At 38.2% G+C, this 12,475-nt stretch overlaps 1 long non-coding RNA gene across 7 annotated transcripts in view; it reads left to right on the top strand.

The window, feature by feature from the left end:
• LOC132027986 (uncharacterized) overlaps positions 1–12,475 on the top strand; it is a 240,311-nt gene that overhangs the window by 184,439 nt on the left and 43,397 nt on the right. The gene's annotated exons all lie outside the window — the stretch shown is intronic.

The following is a 12,475-nucleotide window of genomic DNA, read 5'->3' as shown; positions in this document are numbered from 1 at the left end:
AGGATATTTGTAGAAATTTTCATAAAAAAATAAAATTACAGAAACCCCTTCCTTGAAAATTGAAGCAACATTGAAAATACTTTTGTCTTCTTTATCTTCTGTCTGTATAGTTGGTCTCAGTCCTCTCTTTCAAATGGGAATACCCTCTAAAACCAACCAATCACATTTGACTACACCAGGGGTAGATGGATATTTAACATTTGACTTAGTTTCATGGTGCTACTGAAAACTAGAAATGAATAAACTTATTTCAGAGAAGACAAAATAAAAATAAAGCTCCCAAAGTATAGCGTTTCAAGTTGAACAAAATGTAAATAACAAAATAACGGAGGAATCATAAAATAGTATTTGAAATCTATTTGATTCTAAATAATTTCTTGTATAAGGGATTAATTTACATTGAGTTGAACATTTGAGTTTTCTGATATTTCCAAATAGTAAAACATCTTTGTCCCTAAGACCTCTATCTTCCAGTTGAAGTACATTAGACAAAATAGAGGTATTATGCATTATTTTGATTATATGCTGCCATGAAAATTAAGTAGACTATCAAATACTTGAAATAATTAAAATACTAATCAGATATTAAAACCCCAGATAGATTCTCATTTCTAGATTTGTAATATCTAGAAGTAGTTTTATTTATTTTTATTGTCAATTTCATTAATTTTACTTTAATTTTTTAGAAAGTAGCAAAGACATAAAGAAAATTCGCATACAGTATTTACGTTTGGGCAATCATAAAGAAATTATGGCTAGATAGTCTTCAGGAGGATACCTTCAAGTGAAATAGGCAGTTTTACCTTAGAGCAAACAAACAGTAAACATTCCTACTCTCTCTTATTAGGCTGCTGTAAAGATTAAAGGAAGAACTTTAATATGGCAAAGTGGAATGAAGGTTCACTGAGTCAGGGAGCGACAGACAAAAGTTGTCATTGAACTTTATCTGTAATGTATAATGTTGGAAGGATTTGAAGGACAATTTTGCTTTGCCTTTTAATGTACTACTTGTTCAGTTGGACATTCAAGGGAGATATAGCCTTAGAACAAGAAGCTGGAATTTAAAGTACATGCTATATAAACAAACATGTATGTGTATGTGCATATATATTTAATTTTGAAAACATTGGGTCAAGAAAATAAACTTCAAGAAAATAACTTGAATAAATACATGGCTTTCTAAAACAATTCAAAAGTTAAACAGTGTAAATTAGGACATGCTTTACACACATACACACATGCATGTGTAAAGCATATTTCCAATTTCTAAACTGGTGGGTCAAGAAAATGAAGGTTTAGTATAAATAAGTCAAACATTTTTAAACTACAATTCAGGAGTTAAACAGGTTAAATTAGGACATGCTTAGTGGATGATGACAAGTATTTCTTTTCCACACTATTAATGGAAAAAAAATAAGATAGGAGACACCTAACTGTGTCCTTTTAGGCTTTGGAAATGCCTGTCGGGGTTCTGTATTTTGTTAAGTACTTAGAGTTGGTCAACACCTAGACATGATAAGGAGATTAAGTCCTGATTAAACTCCTATCAGTAGAATTCAGATCCCTGATCTGGCAGTACGGGAACACTAATCAAGTGCTCTTGTCTGTCTGTCATTGGCTCAGTATCAGATCCAATCAGTCACCCTTTCCTCTCTTCCAAACACAGCTCCTTCAACTTTGGTTGTTTATAAGTTAAGTTTGAAAGTGCTTGTCTCAGCTAGGTGTGTGGATTCCATCTATCTGTGCTTAGGTGAGATGATGGCATGGAATAATAAGGACAAATCCTAGGCTAGAAGATGCCTATAAAGATTAAGTTATTTCCCCCCCTTGCCCAACAATTAGCAATGCTAGACTGTTTAGCAGAGATCAATTGTAATTGAGGAACTGAGAAAGGGCAATAAACAAATTACTAGTGCTTTCACCGAAGTCTGAAGCCTGTTGGTTTACAGAACCTCTGTTATTTAATCCAGAAGCCCTGGAGGTTGTAAATTATCCATTACAGTTGTCACTAGGCCCTTAAACAGAAGTTATATACTTGTTTAAAGACACAGGAAAAGAGAGTCTCCTGGTCTTTGTCTCCCACAAAACACACTGTATAGAGTTGGATCAATTTAAAATAAAACACTAATCTTTTCAAGTGTTGTAAAAAAAGTTTAGAGGGTCAATAGGATAAATAAGAAAATGTAATTGGGCCCGTTCTTCTAACTAAAAATCTGATCCAGAAGCTTCTTACCTATATTCTATCTGGAAGATTGCGCACCAGAATTTTACTTATGATTAATACTAGCCTTACTGGTGCGTGTTTGTTTGTTTGTTTTCAGTGAATGTGTATCATCAAAAAAAAGTAATTTTATGTGCAGAATGGATGAAGGTATATTAACAGGTGCTTTTTTGTTGTTGTTGTTTTGTTTGTTTTTTAACTTGTAACTTCACTGAGGTAGATATACTTTGTTTAATTTTCATAGAAAATATTTTATAGAGTACCTCCCATAAAGTAGCAAACTTAAGTTTCCATATTCTTTTTTTTTTTAAGATTTTTATTTATTTATTTGACAGAGACCACAAGTAGACAGAGAGGCAGGCAGAGAGAGAGAGGAGGAAGCAGGCTCCCTGCTGAGTAGAGAGCCCGACTTGGGGCTCGATCCCAGGACCCTGGGATCATGACCTGAGATGAAGGCAGAGGCTTTAACCCACTGAGCCCCCCAGGCGCCCCAAGTTTCCATATTCTTAATGGAAATTTCCTTTAGCTGAAGAAAACTCCCTTATATATACTACAGTTAGTTTATTTAGTTGTGAATTTCCCTTTTTACTGACCAGAGGCTTCGCTCTAAGGACATTCATCCTTAATAATAATTTAGAAAGGCTAAAATAACTTAATTGATATGCTCCTTAGAAGTGTGTCAATAATTGTAATAGTAAAATGATAATATTTCCACAAATAAGCAATGGTATGCTGGATAAAGTCTATAGCATTGCTCAGCATATTCCTTCTGTGTTCCACAAAATAATACTTGAGACGTCACTTTTCTTTTATAAGTCATTAAAGAAGAGTTATCTGTCATCTCCAGCAAATTCTGCCCTACCCTTTGCTTTTATTTCCCCAGCAGATTTTTTTTTAATATTTTATTTATTTATTTGAGAGGCAGGCAGAGAGAGAAGGGGAAGCAGGCTCCCCACTGAGCAGAGAGCCTCATGCAGGGCTCCATCCCAGGACTCTGAGATCATGACCTGAGCTGAAAGCAGAGGCTTAACCCACTGAGCCACCCAGGCACCCCCCAGCAGATCTTAATGGAAGAAAATTCATGGAAACGAGAAAAAACTTGGTGACAGAAGCAACCCTTTGGACTAGGGTGCAAAATCCTTTTCTCTACTTTGCACGGCAGGCTTTTCTCTTTCTTCTTTTGTTTTTTAGAAACCGTGTCCTCCCCATCCCCGCATATTTTTTTTTCCCATCTAATATACAGACTTGCTGTTTATTGAAGTGTGAGTGTTGTTTGTTGAATGAAATCGGGAGTCACAACAGAATTGTGACAAGTCATCCTGGGAATAGACAATGCAAAGTACTACCAGAGTCTGCAACATAGATTTTTGTTTTATTACAGCAGAATAGAACAAGAAGTCCAAAGTAATTTTTTTAAAAAGAATAATTTCTGTGCTTTTGAATGTTGGCTATGTCTGGAGGGAAAAGTATAAACTGGATGTCAGCATGGCCAAGAAGGCTGTTGTAACCGCCAGAGGTCTTAATGGTGATGAGCGGCTGTACATTAAATTCAGGTGGGATGGGCCATGCTGATTACCAAGATAGTAGAACAGATTATGTGAACAGAGTGGGGCATTCTGTTGTTCTACTAATTACATATGAACCTCTTTCCTGGACCAAGGAAGGTGCCCATTGAATTAAATTAGTCATGCGAGTGCCATCTTTTCACTTTGGTTATATTATTTGCCCCAAATTATTGTCAAGTGGTTTCCGTGAACTACTTAAAGAGTCTCAGGAAGAAGTAAGATGCACATTTTACTGGCTATTGATGAAAAGCTTTTAACTATTCTGAGCAAAAAAGAGATGCGTTCCTCTTCTTTCTTCCTGCTTTACTTCCTCCTTCTCCTTTTTCTTCCTATAAAAGTAATAATAATGATGATGATGTTTATAAATAATAAGCAGTAATAGTAGTCTCTTTTTTATTTTTAAAATTTTTATTATTTTTTTATTTAAAAAATTTTTAAAAGATTTTATTTATTTATTTGACAGAGAGAGATCACAAGTGGGCAGAGAGGCAGGCAGAGAGCAGGGGAAGCAGGCTCCCCACTGCTGAGCAGAAAGCCTGACTCAGAGCTTGATCCAAGGATCCTGAGACCATGACCTGAGCCAAAGGCAGAGGCTTAACCCACTGATCCACCCAGGTGCCCCATTATTTTCTCTTTGAAAGTAACTAAGATTCTATATCCATTTTAAAAATAGGCAATCTTCAATTGCATCTACCATGGAAAATATTTTCCTTATCAAATAGTAATTTTACCAAATAAGTATTTCACGTGGTAGAGTTCAAATAGGTGAAGGAGAATTTCCAAACCAAATGCTTGTTTTATTCAGATGTGTTTTGATCATTGTGGCAAAGACTACCTTGTGGTATGAGCACAGCAAAGGATTCATTGCTATTAAGGCACAGTCCCTGCAAGGTGTTCTTATGGGTCAGCGACTTCTAATCACTAGCAATTGAGCAGACAGTTAGCATCAATTTGCCTGATTAGGCCATAAACAAACATTTAATACAGCAAAAGCTTCAAAAGTGTTCTTGGCTGATCTGTCCTGAGCATGCTATATTTGTCAACAGCTAAAGGTTAACAAAACTGGGGTGCCTGGGTGGTTCAGTCATTTAAGCATCTACCTTCTGCTCAGGTCATGATCCCAGAGTCCTGGGATCCAGCCCACATTGGGCTCCTTGCTGAGTGGGGAGCCTGCTTCTTCCTCTCCCTCTGCCTGCCCTTTCCCCTGCTTCTGCTGTCTCTCTCACTATCTCTCTATCAAATAAATGAATAAAATCTTAAAAAAAAAAAAAGACTGACAAAACTGTATTTTCTTTTCTTTTTTTAAAGATTTTTATTTATTTGACAGAGAGAGATCACAAGTAGAGAGAGAGAGAGAGAGAGGAGGAAGCAGGCTCCCTGCCTAGCAGAGAGCCTGATGAGGAACTTGATCCCAGGACCCTGAGATCATGACCTGAGCCGAAGGCAGAGGCTTAACCCACTGAGCCACCCAGTCAGCCCCAAAACTGTATTTTCTTAATGACACAGTTTGACAATAAATTTTTTGCAATTTTAATTCTGAGACACCTGAATGGTATAGAGCATATACTAAAGCTTAAGGTGTCTCAAACACTTTGATCTTATGTGGAGACACCTGAATAGCATATCTGGTATTGATAGTTTATGATCTGTCTTCGTAAAGGAAAATATGATGTGTGTGACTATATACTGACACATAAGATAGAGATTTAGGTTGAGATAGTGACTTTACAACTCAATTTTTTAGTTGTGACATCTATACTGATTAATGAATTCAAGAAGATTTACTTAGTTGTGATTCATTAAACTCTCAGCATTGTTTGGTTCCCTAATTTAATTCTTAGTAACTTTTTAGACATTTTCATGCGTAATTGTGTTGATTTTTTTAAACTGAAAAATAACATTAAAAATCAACAAAGGATAAAAGGGAAGTAATTTGATTCATTTACTATGATTCTCTGCCTCATGGAAAGAGAACTAATAGCAAAACAATCTCAGAATTGACAAACTTTTATCTATAAAAATGATTTTAATCTGTTTGTTATTTATCTAGGGTGCTTTCATTCTTTGGTAAAATCCCCGATTTTTAAGAATAACATTATGATTCTAAATTCCAGGAAAGTTTTATGTTGCATAAAGAGAGACCAGTGATACTTTTTTTCTAGATCAGGTGAGGCAGAACCAATTATTTGCCTCATGCTGGAGGAACCCTGGAATATCACTTCCCAGAATCCTATGAGACTAGAAGTTACTTTCCCTTGACATCCATTTCCAGCTCAGAGAAGACCAAGGTCAACCTCTAGAGCTGCCTGACATCAGACTGAATTCAGAGCTCGATAACCACAAACTTGTGGCAGAACCCAGTTCAGCCCCAATGGTCTGAGCTTCTTCTCACATACCACTGACCCTGAATTAAGAACTTAAGAATTCTTCCGCTTTACTCAGGTAATCTGAAATGTCTCCTTAACACTTTTTCAGTCAAGAGGTCCCAAAAGAAATGACACAGGGGACTCTATTCCTGAGCAGCTTAAGGAAATTTTTAACTATTGCTGCCTGATGCTAAAGGGAAATCTATGTTGTCAGTTTAATGGAAGATCAGAGGTGTCTCAGCAGAGGATCCAGAATTAGCCATCAAAGAACCAGGGTTACTTTTAACCCTCTAAGAGCTCAAATTCTCTCTCAAATAGATGGCACTGAGCCCCTTGGAAGTGTCATTCTTGGATCTCCAGTCTACCTTTTGGAATGACCTCCTATGTAGTGATTAGGGCAGGGAATGCAGCCACAGATTTCTCAATCATCTTTTGACAAAGTCTCCAATGATACTTGTGTATCTAAATAAAATGAGGAGCCATCAGGATCTAGGATGGACATTTCAGAGGCTTTCTTAGATATTCTGGAGAAAATAAGGGTTTTTATTCAGGACTTCTTTGTTAACTTGTCAAAATGTTGAGCTGTATATTTTGGCTAATATCCTCTGGAAAGTCCGTCCTCTATGTGGGTGATGGCTCAGCTACAAAGAGGACCAGAGGGAGCTGGGAAGGTCATTTAAAATGAATTAGAAAGCTACTCGATGCCAAACACTATGCTAGGTGATTCTCACAACTCTATCATGTCTTCATTAAAGAAAGGGGGTAAAAAAAATCCCCAAACTTTATGACTCTAATAGTGATCATAAGAAACAAAAATACATTTGATGTTAAAGGAAACGAAACTAGATAGCTCACAATCAAACTCTTAAAACCCTCTTAACATACTGTTAGATCAGGGATTTTATAAACTCACATCATTTTGCTGCTGGCAGTTACTTTAGGTCTAAGTTGAGCTTGAGAGCAATGATGCAAATCCTTCCTCCTGATCTTGCTGAAGTCCCTGTGGGGATTTGACTCTCTTTAGAGAAATGAGGGGTAGCTTGTTGAGCCTGGAGAAAAGCCCCTGTGTGAGGAGTTTGTGAAAATCCCAAGGGTGAGGATGTGAAACCTGGAGAAGATGGGTTTAGTATGACTTTAAAACAGAGCTGGTATCAGACAAAGTATCAGGGTTGGTAAAGGCTTCTTCTGACAGATTTTTTGATGGCAAAGTCTATGTTATTTTAGAATGGGAATAGTGGCTAACCAAACCTGCCTGATATTACTCCGTCCTTGATAGTAAACCTTCCTGCTCAAAAGTTGCTGTATGTACCTAGGAAGTCAGATAGGGTCAGCAACTGGGCAGAAGAGAGTGTGGGTCTCGCAGAATCCCCTCATGTGAGAGTTTTTGATTCTGGACACAATGGCTATGCTAAGCTAGGAAACAAATTCACCAGAGGTAAGGACTTCATCCCTCCACTGTGTCACAAGTTCTGTTGTGATTCAGTGTAAAACATGCTCTACTGCCGTCTCAGAGCAATGAGAGGCGTTGGATTGTAGACTGTGAAATTGACCCATCTTGGTGTTGCTGAAATGGTAAGAACTCCAAACTCTTTTCTCGAAGATGTCAAGCTCAGTCTCTGCACACAAAAGGGATAGTGTGGCAGCATTAGATTTACTCTCTTGATCTGGAATCTAATAAGGCTCTATCTCAACATAAAAGACGGTATCATCATCTGGAACACCAGGAGTTATTAAAAATTAATTTCATAGTTTTTACAATATTTTTCTGCTGTAAGAGAGTAGACTATCAGACCACGTTTCCGGAAGGGAGCATCAAAATCAAGGCAGAATTAGGATGGAAAGTTCCCGTGCAAACACTGTGCTCTTGGGACTCTGCCATTTATTTCTTCTGCTGTGGCTGAGTGCATAATCACTCCCAACCTCACTGGTCACATTTTAGATTTAGATCTCATTTACATAATATATAAGCATGCAGAAAACATCCTAGAGGGCAAGTAAGCTCATCAAGAGAGAATGAGAGATGAGTGCCTAGGTGGCTCAGTGTGCTAGGAGTCTGTGTTTGGCTGAGGTCATGATCCTGGCGTCCTGGGATCAAGTCCAGCTTTGGGCTCCCTGTTTGGTGGGGAGTCTGCTTCTCCCTCTGACCCCCTACCCCTGCTCACGCTCTCTCTCTTGCAAAAAATAAATAAATAATTTAAAAAGAGATTGAGAAAAAATACTGAAAATTATTCTTCTGTTCATTTTACTTGTCTTTTTTTGGACCTAATTTGGAGAACTAGCTAAGGTACCAAATAATTTTTCTCACAAGCCCTTTAAGATAGAATGTGTCCAGTAGACTAAAGTTTAATCCAGTTACTTTCATTCATTTCGAGTGTGTAAACTACTCTGTGGATTCTGTCTTCATGAATATAATTTCTAATGTGTTTGGAAAGTTCCTTGGGGGATGCTTCAACATGAGCAAGTTATTTCAGAGCACTCACAGCTACTAGGTTCTGGAAAATGCCATCCGCTCAGCTTTTAACTATTCTTATTAGTTAAGGACAATGGTAATGCTTAGTCAATCCCGGTCCCTTTTTAGAATGTTACCCTACATTTTTTTTTTTTTTTTTTTTTTGGCATGTTTCAAGAGTTTTCATCCATATCATGGTGTCACATTTTTGTGACCAAAAAGGAGTAATAAAATTTTCTGGATTTATGCCAACAAATAAAAAGATCTAGGAATTACCAGAGGTCTCCAGACTTCAGATTTCTTTCTTTCTTTTTTTTCCTTTCTTTTCTTTTCCTCTTCTTCTCTCTCTCTCTCTCCCTTTTTTTTTTTTTTTTTTTTTTTGGTGTCAACCAGAGAAGGTTAGAAGCTAGAGGAAAGAATATTGTAAGAGCAAATCCTTAGGCAAGTAGTGGCAAAATCCTTGTCCTTGAAGCTTATATAAATAACTTTCTAGTGTTTTTTTAACCTTTTCTCTCCCCTCCTCTGTCCCCTCAGCAATGAGGCATGTCACTCCACTCGTTCACATCCATCTTTTTTTATTGATGTCCACTTTGGTGTCTGTACAGGTCATCAATTTTGCTGCCTCTTAGGCAGCCAGTGGGAATGGACAAGTTAAGTCACTGGACTTTGTGTGTCGAGCTTGAGGAGGAGGGAAAGGGAGGAAGTGTCAGCTTTCTTTAGCACTAACAGTCCCAATCAGATACTGGCACTGGGCCTCATAAATCTTGTGGCTGACCCAGGTGAACCCTGAGGCTCAGCGCTCACTGAAAACTGATCAGGCCTCTGCTTAGCTTAACAGGCCGTTCTCAGTGACAAGTGAAGGGTTCAACAAATGCACAAAACAGATATATATTAGTTGAAAAACTAATGGCTTTTAAAAGAATGTTTGACAATTGTTTAAGGCTGTCTGTAGATCCATTATACTGATAAACGACCTGCATGGTGTTTGACCAAAGTGGGGCTGGTTAGGAGGACACCAACTTAGAGTTTGTTTTTTCTTCCTCTCCTTTTTTTTTTCTTTTCCTTTCTCTTTTGGTCATCTAGGTGTGGACTCTGTAAGCAGCACATCCCCAGACTTGGGAAAATACCTTGCTGCTTACATTTAACCTTGCCGTCCAAGTGGAATTAAAAAGATTCTGAGGCTGCCCTCAGTGACCTGCAATTGACCGCTTGAACTTCTAAGTTAGGGTCAGTTGGGGCCCAGAATAAGAGGTCAGAAGCTGGTCAGCTTTCTCTAGCCCTAACATGCTGAATGGGAAGACTTTATGGCTGTGATTTATGCAATCTGCTGAGGCAGGTTAAGGAGACCTTAAAACACACCACGGGGCTCACTTGCACGGGGACACCCTCCTCTTGGAAAATAAATTCTGATTGTCTAGCGGGAAATCTCTTGGGGATACGCCTTGAAGTATTTTACCCTCTGTGTCTACAGATTCATTCCCACACTCGACCCCTGAACGTGACAGGGTTAGTGTTTCCAGATTTATTTAAACAATACAAATGCACCAAATGAAGCACTTTCAAACCTGATTAATTGCAAAGGCAGAATAACCATTGGTAATGAATTATTTGGGGGGAGCAGTAAACTCCTACAAAAGTTAACTCCTAAATCAGTTGCTTCAGAGGTCCAAACACAATAAAAGCTACGATATTTAAACCTTCCCAAAGAAAATATATTAGGATTTGTGTTTGCCTTTGAAGCTTGGATCCTGTGAACTGTATCAAGTCCTTTTCTGGATAACATAGATGAAAATTATGATGTTTTTATTGAAAGTACCTTTAGAGCTCTTACAAGATAAGCTTCTGCTTCTAGTCTGTGCACAGTGGAGTCAGAAACAGATCGACCCTCAGGATTTCCACTTTTACAGAAATTTGCAATGTGTCACCTTCTTTGTTCGGCTTCCACATTGGTTAGCAAACCAACAGTCTGGTTTTTGCGATGCAAGTCATGATAGAGCCATGAATGTCAGTTTTACTCAGCCTGGAAGCAAAGAGTTGAACCCAGGTCTTTTACAGATGAAAAGCTACTTGGTACTATAAACCTTTAAGCTACCTTTCTGCTTTTTTCACAGGGCATTTAGTGCTTCTGTGTGCATATGCCTCTACCCCTCAAATTGGCTCTGATTTAATAGATGCAATTCATGAGGTATTAGTCTGTAATGTGGTCTAATTTCATTTGGTAAATGAGAGAAAAAGGTAAAACTGTGGAAGAGCCTCACTCTGAAAAATAGCTAGTGTGTAACATTCAGCAGCTCTTTTCTGTGGGGGTTTAAAGTCACACTTTAAACAAGCCATATGCATGCCCCAGCTAGGTGTTTATGTGTGTAACTGGGAGGACTCGCTGAGTCACCTGTCAGCTGGTTGGGTAACTCATAGCCAACCAAGTTTTGCATATAAGCTTATGTCAGGACAAACGCAAAGGTTAGAAATTCATAAATGCTATAAAAACTTTTCTTTATTTTTTATTTTTTATTTATTTTTTTAAAGGTATTTATTTATTTATTTATTTGACAGAAAGAAATCACAAGTAGATGGAGAGGCAGGTAGAGAGAGAGAGAGAGAGGGAAGCAGGCTCCCTGCTGAGCAGAGAGCCTGATGCGGGACTCGATCCCAGGACCCTGAGATCATGACCTGAGCCGAAGGCAGCGGCTTAACCCACTGAGCCACCCAGGCGCCCCTATAAAAACTTTTCTACACAAATATTTAGCTGATTGACCTCAAGACCTCTTTGTTTTCCCAAGGTCACATTGATTTTTCTTTCTCTGTCTTTGACACTACCCAATGTTGAATCTTCTTGAAAATAGGACCTAGCTATAAAATGTAGATCTTTAACGCACCTAGAAAAGCCTCTTGTATATTTTTTGAAAAGATGTTAAGATTCTATTGTGTGGGAAGAGAGGGAAGGAGAGGACCCGCCATCTTGTACACCTTACTATAAAGTTTTGCTTCTGGTGGTAGAAAACTGATTCTCATTCAGGTTAGAGCTCTTGTAGATGTGAATGGGGACTGTTACGTGTTACTCAAGGAAAGTTAAGGAAATGACAAGAGGCTTCGAACCGGCCCTCTCCCCTCAGATCAGACTGTCATAGCCTTTGTCTTCTCAGCAGAACAATTGACTTTTGCCAGTGGGTTCCCACACTTTAGTGTGGTTAAAATGTTGTTTTCCTGCTGCATTTAATCTGTTGTAAAAAGGGTATCTTCATTCTTGAACAATAAAAATTAAAGCTAATGTTCCCAGTTCACTGTAAATAGCTTTTTGGAAACTCAGTTAATTAAATCTTCCATTATGAAGTATTTTCTATTACTAGAAGAAATTAAAAGTAGACAGGGAGCACAGGGCAGCCATTAATGAGGTTACTGAAGATACAAAGGGAGGCTGCATTATGAGATTGGCTCCAGAGAAAGTCTGTGGTTAAGAAGATCCCTAAAGGAACGAAGACTCAGTGTACCAATGATCACTATTGATCAATTAGTGTTTTTGAAAGCTCCTGTAGCAGTCAATGAGCAATTTTGTCTTTTGCCCTTGGCTGTCAATTGATTCACGGGTGACCTTGTTAAAAATAAACAGATACACACTGAAAACGTGTTAGTGAGTAATGAAATAGGGATTTGGTGTACTCTGTAGTATGGCCTTCTTAAGGGCAGTTCAGTCCTTCCCATTCTGCATGGACTAAACCTCCTCAACTTTCTGTGTTCTTTAATCTATGCCAACTCAGTCTGTGGGATTTCCTCATCACTTGTGTTCAAAACCATTTCTATATTGACGAATATTTGGAAGAGTTGAGTCCTTTCCAATTGCTTTTCCTGCCAACTCTGCTGGGGTTTTCTCTCTTTG

The sequence above is a fragment of the Mustela nigripes genome, chromosome 12 (assembly GCF_022355385.1).
Source record: "Mustela nigripes isolate SB6536 chromosome 12, MUSNIG.SB6536, whole genome shotgun sequence".
NCBI lineage: Eukaryota > Metazoa > Chordata > Mammalia > Carnivora > Mustelidae > Mustela > Mustela nigripes.
The sequence above is the reverse complement of the archived record's forward strand: the minus strand, read 5'-3'. Positions and strand labels throughout refer to the sequence as shown.